We start from the raw sequence: 8,213 nt of genomic DNA on the forward strand, positions 1-8,213 counted from the left end.
CCCTCTGCTGATGTGACCCCGGCGCCCAGGGGTGCGGAGGCTTCCTGAACAGGCAGGGAGGCTGTGTGTGTGTGTGTGTGTGTGTGTGCCCAGGAGAGAGTGCCAGGCCCTGTACACCCTCAGCAGGGCGTGCCTTGCCACCAGGCTCCCAGGCTACAGGGCCAGGGCTGTGCCAGCCAGCACTGACGTGGGAGTTTGTGTCTCAAAAGAGATCCTGCAAGAATTCCACTGATGAAATGAAAAAGCAAAGAAAGAGACACACAAACATCAGGCAGAAGTCTCCAGACCTCCATGTTTCTCAAACACAGTCCCTTCTGTAGGCTGACCTCCACTGTTTAGCTCATTGCAGAGATTACAGTATCTGCACCACCGGGAGATCCAGCTGAAGGATGGTGATGCTTTGAAATTCTGCCCAATGACCCTGAGTTCTTTTCTGAATTTGGAAGGAAAAGGAAATAAGCGCCACAAAGTTCATGGACACGTCGAAGTGACCATTTCATTACGTGTTTGTTAAGGGGAGCTGCAGGGCTGGGCCGATACCCCACACACGCTTCCAGCCAGGGTGTGATACGGCTGCCAACGCCAACGCCTGGGATTTATCAGCAAAAGCACTTTGACTGCAGCAGAGACACAAATTAATCACTGTACATGGAAACTGCATTTAAAGTGCCAAACTAGAACCTAAAATATTTTAAATGCTTAGGATTTAAGTATTTGTAAATAATCAATAGTGTTCAGACACTAACTTCCTTCCAGTCTCAATAAGCTATCACTCAACCTTAAAGTGCACCAAGTTTCAGAAATTAAACCTCGCCCCGCTGTCTGCGTTCCGTCCTGAGTCCTCAGGAGAGGTACTGCATGGGTCCAGGGGTCTTTTTATAAGACAACCCCACCTGAATAGTCATAACTTAGAAGTGTTACTGTAGCTCATTGCAGTAGAACTGCAAACCTACCTACCAAAGATTTCCTTAGCTTCACTTCTGCACTGCCTTTGTTTGTGTCAGTGTCGGCTGGGGTCAATTTCAGTGCTCTCAGGTCTGGGACAGAAGGTCTGCTCAGCACCTGTTACAATACCAGAGCCTCTCAGGTTACATTTTCACATATATTCCTGGCAGTAACCCACCTTACAGGCCAACACCCTTGAGGCAAGAGCAGGTAAGTAACTTTCCTCCCATCAAAGTTAGAGAGCGATGGGGCCAAAACCTGAGAGCCCCAGGCCACCTCCGGAAAGATTCTTAAACTCTCAAGTGGAACACGTTAGCCACCTGAGGACCGTCATCACAGCTTTTTTTTTTTTTTTTTTCCTTTGGCGCATGGGCCCAGCCACTCCGCGGCATGTGGGATCTTCCTGGACCAGGGCACGAACCCGTGTCCCCTGCATCGGCAGGCAGACTCTCAACCACTGCGCCACCAGGGAAGCCCCATCACAGCTTTTGTTCAAAGATGCAAGCCCTGCACACCTTATATCCTCCAGAGTCAAACTCCTAGGAAAAGATACGGCCTTGGCTTTTCACAGGAATACTAAGGAAATCATTTGAAGATAGTATAAGAATACATAGGGCTTCCCTGGTGGCTCAGTAGTTGAGAGTCCGCCTGCCGATGCAGGGGACACGGGTTCATGCCCCGGTCCGGGAAGATCCCATATGCCGTGGAGCGGCTGGGCCCGTGAGCCATGGCCGCTGAGCCTGCGCGTCCGGAGCCTGTGCTCCGCAACGGGAGAGGCCACAACAGTGAGAGGCGCGCGTACCACACACACACACACACACACAAAAAGAATACATAAACCGTTTCCAAAATTTCGCCACCAAAAAAAGAATTGTCACTTTCATAATTAGCTGAATATAACAAGATTTTAAAAGTCGACCTAGTTTTAAGTACGTATCCAAGACTCATTTGCTAGTATTTCCTGGAAGGCATGGAAAAGAGGCCCTAGGACGAAGGTCACTTCTTGACACTGAAATAACGCTGCTCGTCCACATGTTACACCAGAGCTGACCCCTCTGCACGCACATGGGAGGAGAAAGGAAAGCCCTAAGTACGTGGCTTACGGCGTTAAGTTCACCACATTAAGTTCGCTCTGAAATGAATTCAAAATCACAACCTCGTGCTTTATAGTGTGTCTATCCATCATCACCCCTCCTCCGCCAACTCGCCCTTTTCACACCGTGAACATCAACGACTTCCCTACTAACCAGGGAACGGGGCAGCAGGTGGGGTATTTCAGCAAAATCTTGGATAGCCAGATAGAGAATTACTACTTTACTTTAGAAGAAATAAAATGGTTTTATAAACATTCATGCTCACCCCAAATGAAAATCTATCAGTTATGTGTGCTGCAAGAAACAAAGTTCTGACACACAGTAACGCAGCACAACTAAATGTTCCACAGAAAAATGCTGAGGGGACCTTGTAAATGAAGACGTTGGTTTTAAAAGGCAGGAGAGAGAGGTATTTAAGGGTGTAGACTCTGGAGCCAGACTGCCTGGGTTCAAATCCCTGCTCCATAACTAACTACTGTGTGATTTAGAGTAAGTTACTTAACCTCTCTGTTCCTCAGCTTCCTCATGAATAGACAAAGGATAAGGGAACTAAGAACAAGTCTTGCAGTTTGTTGTGAAAACCACATGAATAAAGTGAATATGGTGCTTATAGCAGTCCTGGAACAACACCTGTCATGTATTACTGTCATCTTAGATAAGAGCTGTTATTAACAGGACAGGTGAGGCAAACGGGAAAGGTAAATTCTAAGGAGAGTCAGTCATCCGTGTACTAAATGACAGCACCCTGCCAGGCGTTGCGCCCGACAAGGAGGAACCGAAGCCGATAAGGTTCGCGTCCTCATCAAGGGGGACGGGAACGAACCATTTGGAGCACCTACCACATGCCAGGGACTGCTGGAGACAAGCATTTCATCTGCTGCTCGTATCGGCCCTGCCAGGTAAACGGCACACGTCGCAGAGGAAGGAACTGAGGCCAGGAGAGATGGGAAAACACTGCCAAGCGCACAAAGTCAGGAAGGGCCTTCGCTCTGCCACCAGGGCAAGGAGCCACGAGGACGGGGGTCCCACGACACCTCTGCTCTCCAGCTCCAGTGGATGGAGAGGTCCCGCAGCTTGCAGCCAGGCATGTAGCTGGCATCCCAGAAATGTCTGTTGAAACTGAACTGAGCGAGACCACGTCTCCAGATGTGCACGGGCAGCCCCAGAAAAGGGACTAGTGCAAAAGCTGCCGGCTGCCGGTCCAGAGCTTGTCCTAGGCTGACCCGTCAGTATAAAAAACCCAGGGACAAGAACACAGCTTCCTGGGAGGTGACCCTCACACTCAAGAGGGCCAGGGACATCGTAACACCACCTGGCTGCTTCTCCCAGAAAAACCCGGGAAGACTGATTGGTGATTACACAACAGCCTTGTTCTGGGCTTATAAAGTCTCAAGATTTATTCTGCTGATTACTGGAATGTAACTGGAAACAGAAGGAAGCTTTTAAAATCAGATTACAAATCTAATTGATCTAACATATGTGTTAGGTAAAGAGCTCTCCACAGCAGGTACAGTCTGCTAAGGTTGACAAAAACAAAACGAAGAGCAGGGAAAGGGGTGGACACGAGCACAACACCTTGCAGGGTCGAGACAAACCCACAGGTGGTCGCCCGGGCAGGGGGGCGGAGGGAGGGCTGCCCCGCGAGCGGGGACCCTGACTCTTCACCCGCCCTGGGCCCTTCCTGACTGGCTGACCGCGGGCGCCGGCTACCTTAGACACAAGGGAAAGTCGGGGGTCCCAGCGCCCCTGCCCAGCGCGCCCCCCGACTCATCCCTGCCGCTGACAGGGGCTGGCGGGCGCCCGGGCCAGCTCTCCAGCCGACTTCCGGGTGCGGTGTCCGGCAGTGCGGCCCCGGGGCCGCAGTTGCCCGGCGACGCGGGGTCTGGACGGCCGCCCGGTACCCAGGCCCGCCGCCCCCGCCGCCGGCAGCCAACTTTCCTCCCAAGTTTCCTCCGGGCCGGGACGCGGCCGGCGGGCGGCGGGGGGCCGGGAGGGCCGGGGCCGGGGTCGGGGCCTGGCCGGCGCGCGGGGGGCACGGGGCTCCGGCTCCACTCGTCCCGGCCCGGCCTCCCCGCCGCCCGCAGCCCAGGCCCGCCCGCCCGAGGCCGGGCGCCGTTCCCAGGCGACGCGGGGTCGGGGGTCCCGGCCGGGTCACTCACCTGGACCGCGATTCCTCCAGCGCCGGCCGAGCTCCGCTGCCCGCCCCGCCCCCGCCCCGCAGGCCCGCGACCCACTGACACCAAGGCGGAAGTGCGGCCGGCTGCCCAGTCGACTGACAGCCGGCGCCCGCCACTCGCTGCGCCCGGCGCCGTCGCGTCGGCCGCCGCTCGCCCAATCAGAGCCCGGCCCGAGGGCCGGGCCGGGAGGCGGGACTATGCTAATAGCACCTCCTGAGCGGCCCCGCCCCCCGCCCCATGGGAGTCCGACCCACGCGGAGGAGTGACGACTCGGGTAACCAATCAAGGAAGGGAGAGGCGGGGATATGCAGATATTGACCCGAAAGGGGCGGGCGGGTGGGAGGAAGGGGCGTGGCTGGATGAGCTGAGTTTACAAACAGCGAGTCGGGTGGCTAGGGCGCGGGTCCACGGCGCGCTGAGGCCTCTGCGCCTGCCGCTCCCAACCCCCGGGGACGGGCGGAGGCGCGAGTCACCCTCCTAAAGCTGCCTTCCTCAGCTCAAGCATCTTTCAGGGCTTCCCACCGTCCACCCTCCGTGCCATGCCTTTCACCACTCACCAAAACCCGACGCCAGTGTACCCTCCGGCTGCATCCCTGACCGTTCACTCCCTTGTTTAAAAACTCTGGGGGCTCTTACTGACCCGTAGTGACGCCATGGTTAAGCCCAGAAGCTCTGGAGTCAGACCCGAGTTTGCATCCTTACCAGCTGTGTGGCCGTGGGCAAGTAAACTAACCTCTTTGAGCCTATGAGTACCAAGGTTTTCCTTTGCAAACCAGGTTTCTCCCACCCAATCCCATCTAAATCTTGGGTCTGGTTTGGGGTGGGTGGAGTAACATGAATCAGGCTGGCTGCTGAGAGTCACAGCGAGTGGTTCAGGGGTGAACAGGTGACCCTGTCCTGGCCAGTGAAGGTCAGTCCTGGGACTTTTGCTGGGGGTCAGAGAGCTCAGGCCAGAGGGAAAGCTGAGGTCAAAAGTCTCTCCCATCTGCCCACAGACCTCCACAGAGCTGGGCTAGGTGACAGAAAGATGTATCGATAAGTCTGGGGCTACTGATGGGCATCTTGTCTCCACGAGGGGAGGGGGCACCTGGGAATGAAACCAACCCAGAGGAAAGCAAGAGCAAATACCCCTGGGTCACCTGGAACCAGCTGCAGCCTCAGCAAGCTGTACCCTAGACTTTTCAGTAATGTGAGTGACCACGTTTTCCTTTCTGCTTAAGCCAGTTGGAGGTGGTACCAAAGAATCGCTGGGACCCTGGAGCCACAGAGTGCTGATAGACCACCCCTGATCGTGTAGCGCTTTCTGAGGCTCCTGCCCCTCACCGCGTCTGCCACAAAGCTGGCCCCAGTTGGGCCTCTGCGCTCCCTCCTCAGAACATTTCCTCATTACCAGCGGGGGCGCGCGGGACTGGACTGCGGCTGCCTCTGCAGCCCCCGTGCGGATGAAGCTGCCTCCTGTAAACAGCGGGGCAGAAGCACGTGCGGCAGGGCTGCGGCCCAGGCTGCGTTTCTGGGCCCAGAAAGCCAGTCATCCCCATGCCAGGGTCTGCCCCCAGCTCACTGGTGGGCCCACTGTCAGCGGGAGCCCGGAGACGTGCAGGGACTGAGAAGGAGCTCTCCCAGCCACTGTTGGAGAGAAAAGCCGGGAGGGAGGCGGGGCCAGGCCTCGGAAACAAAGGCATTGCCATGGTTACCTCTGAAGAAACTGACACCGGCTAGAGAGGGAAGGGTGCAGCGTGCAGTCTCCCAAGCCAGAACAAGGACAAGGCCGGTTGCCACGGAGATGCTCCACAGCTTCCCTCGTGCGCCTGGCCTGAGTCCAGCGCAGGTCCCTCACTCTGACATGCCTCTTAAGACTCTGAGCCCCATGCACCAGCCCAGCTCTCGGCCATGAACTCCAGGGGTGAATGCAGCATCAGAGAGCTCAGGCCAGAGGAGAGGTGGGGATGAATGAGCCTCCCACCTGCCCACGGATCACTGAGGGCTGAGCACGGCCATCTCTGCCCTGGCCTGAGGGGTAGGAGTGGGCTCTGATCCCAGATGGGTCCTGTGGCTGGGATGTCGGCTTATCCCCGTTAACCAGATGCAATAAACTGGGCTCCAAGGGTCAGCTGTTGCTTCCTCTTTCCTGGTCCCTGTGAATTGGGCCGGAATCGTCCTTCAGTTAGAGGCTGGAAGGAGGGTGCCTTGGGACCAATCAGGAGCATTTTTCATGACCTTCACTAGGTCAGGAGGCCAGGTCCAGCAAAATTCTCCAGGAATGGGATGAAAGATGGGAGCAGAAAAGCAGACACAGAGGGTTTGGGACCAGGCAATAATGATGACAATGGTGATGACAGCTGACATTAGCCAGTGCCCCATGATTTACATGCCTCATCCAGTTTCATGTTTACAACCGCCAATCAAATAAACACTCTGTATCATCATTCCCACTGTACAGATGAGCAAACTGAGCCTCAGCAGGGGAAGTGACTCACCCAGGACCTGCAATGAGGAAGTGGCCCAGACCCAGTGCGTTCCTGCCACCCAGCAGCCTGGCACAGCCCAGGAGCTTGTCAGAAAGGCAGAGCCCTGCCCACACCTCCCGGACCAGTATCTGCATCTGAAATAGGTGCCCAGGTGTTCCTGGGACCAGTGGAGGGGGATGCGCAGCTCATGGCCATGATATCAGCTGATCCCTGCCCCATGGTCGGGAGGGGGCGGGTCATCGTAGTGTCCCCCTCCATCCTGAGCACTCGGGCCTGGCTTGGCCCCAGAGTCTGCTCAGGACTCCAGGGGTCCATCCGTGTGTGCACGCTCAGAGTTTGAGAAGTGCTGGGCTAGAAGATAACTTTTGGGGTGACTGGTCTCACCAGAGCTGCTCCCAGATCAGGCCAACCTGGCAGTCATGTCTGCCTGTGACCTTCCCTCCACCCCAGGCGAGGATGACTGGAGCCTCCCTGTCCCAACTCCTTCTGAATCAGAATCAGGTGATATCATGACCCACAAGCCCCCTGGGCAGCGGCTGAGCCTGTGGCGCGAAGCCGGGAGTCCTGGGCTCTGGAGGCCCCAGCCGCGTGGGAGCACGTACCCTCACTTTGCCCTCAGGAGGCACATTCACGTGCACCGCCCTCCTTCCTTCCATCACATCAGAAGGCACAGCAGAGACTACTGCTCCCCCTTCAGTGGTGAAACTGAGGCTCAGAGAACAGAGGACCTGGCCCAGGGTCACACTGCAGCGCGGGCCAGCGGCACGGTGCCAGCCCTGCCCTCGGCCTACTGCTCTTTCCCTGGCTTCACTCCTCCTTCCCCAGCAGGTTTCTGAGCCTGGATGGGTCTCTGTATCTCAGCGTGCGGCCAGAGTTGCAGCAGAGCTGGGCATCCAAGGATGCCGGGTACCTGGTGTTGCTGACCTGGCCTTTGCCCCTAGGGAGGCCCGGCCTGAGGCTCACTCCTCTCCCTGCCGCCTCCCGGGTCCATGGAGAGGACATTTCCCTGCTCCCTTCTGTGGAATGCTGGGGAATCTTCTATCTGGATGCAATCTGGGTGGGCAGAGGGTGGCTGGCCACTGAGGCGGGGCCCCGGCCCTCACGTGGCCCAAGCTGAGCCTTCCCCACACAGCTTTCAAGTCTCCTCTGCAATGTGACAGCGCTCGGCTTCCCTGCCGTCGGAGAAGAGTATTTTTAGTTTTGAACCCACCATGTGAGAGAGACAAGTTATCAATAGCAGCGGCAAAGGGCTTTTTCTTTTTTTTCCCCATGGCTTTGGGACCTGAGCAATCTGCACCCATTAAATTCTGCCAAAAGAGAAAAAAATGTATTCCTGTTATAAACTTTTTACCCCGTGCCTTCCACACTGCTGCAGCTTTGCAAACCAACTCTTCCCGGGTGGATCCCACCCAACTCAGCAGCACTCCGCCCCCAGCCCCCTAGCCTCTGCAGGAGACCACTGTGCCCCACGAAGGGACCACAGGAGCAAGCTGACCCACGGAAGCAGAGAGAAAGAGCAGGGCGGGGGC

General features: G+C 56.7%; 1 protein-coding gene across 3 annotated transcripts in view; it reads right to left on the reverse strand.

Annotated features, from left to right (window-relative positions):
• Positions 1-4,273, reverse strand: part of OSBPL2 (oxysterol binding protein like 2) — a 43,304-nt gene extending 39,031 nt beyond the window's left edge. For all 3 annotated transcript variants that reach the window (XM_060120507.1, XM_060120506.1, XM_060120505.1), the window contains exon 1: positions 4,199-4,273. The gene's annotated coding sequence lies outside the window, so the exon portion shown is untranslated. The remainder of the gene's footprint in view (positions 1-4,198) is intronic.
• Between the last annotated feature and the right edge of the window lie 3,940 nt (positions 4,274-8,213).

This window comes from Mesoplodon densirostris, chromosome 16, assembly GCF_025265405.1.
Source record: "Mesoplodon densirostris isolate mMesDen1 chromosome 16, mMesDen1 primary haplotype, whole genome shotgun sequence".
In the NCBI taxonomy this organism is placed as follows: Eukaryota; Metazoa; Chordata; class Mammalia; order Artiodactyla; family Ziphiidae; genus Mesoplodon; species Mesoplodon densirostris.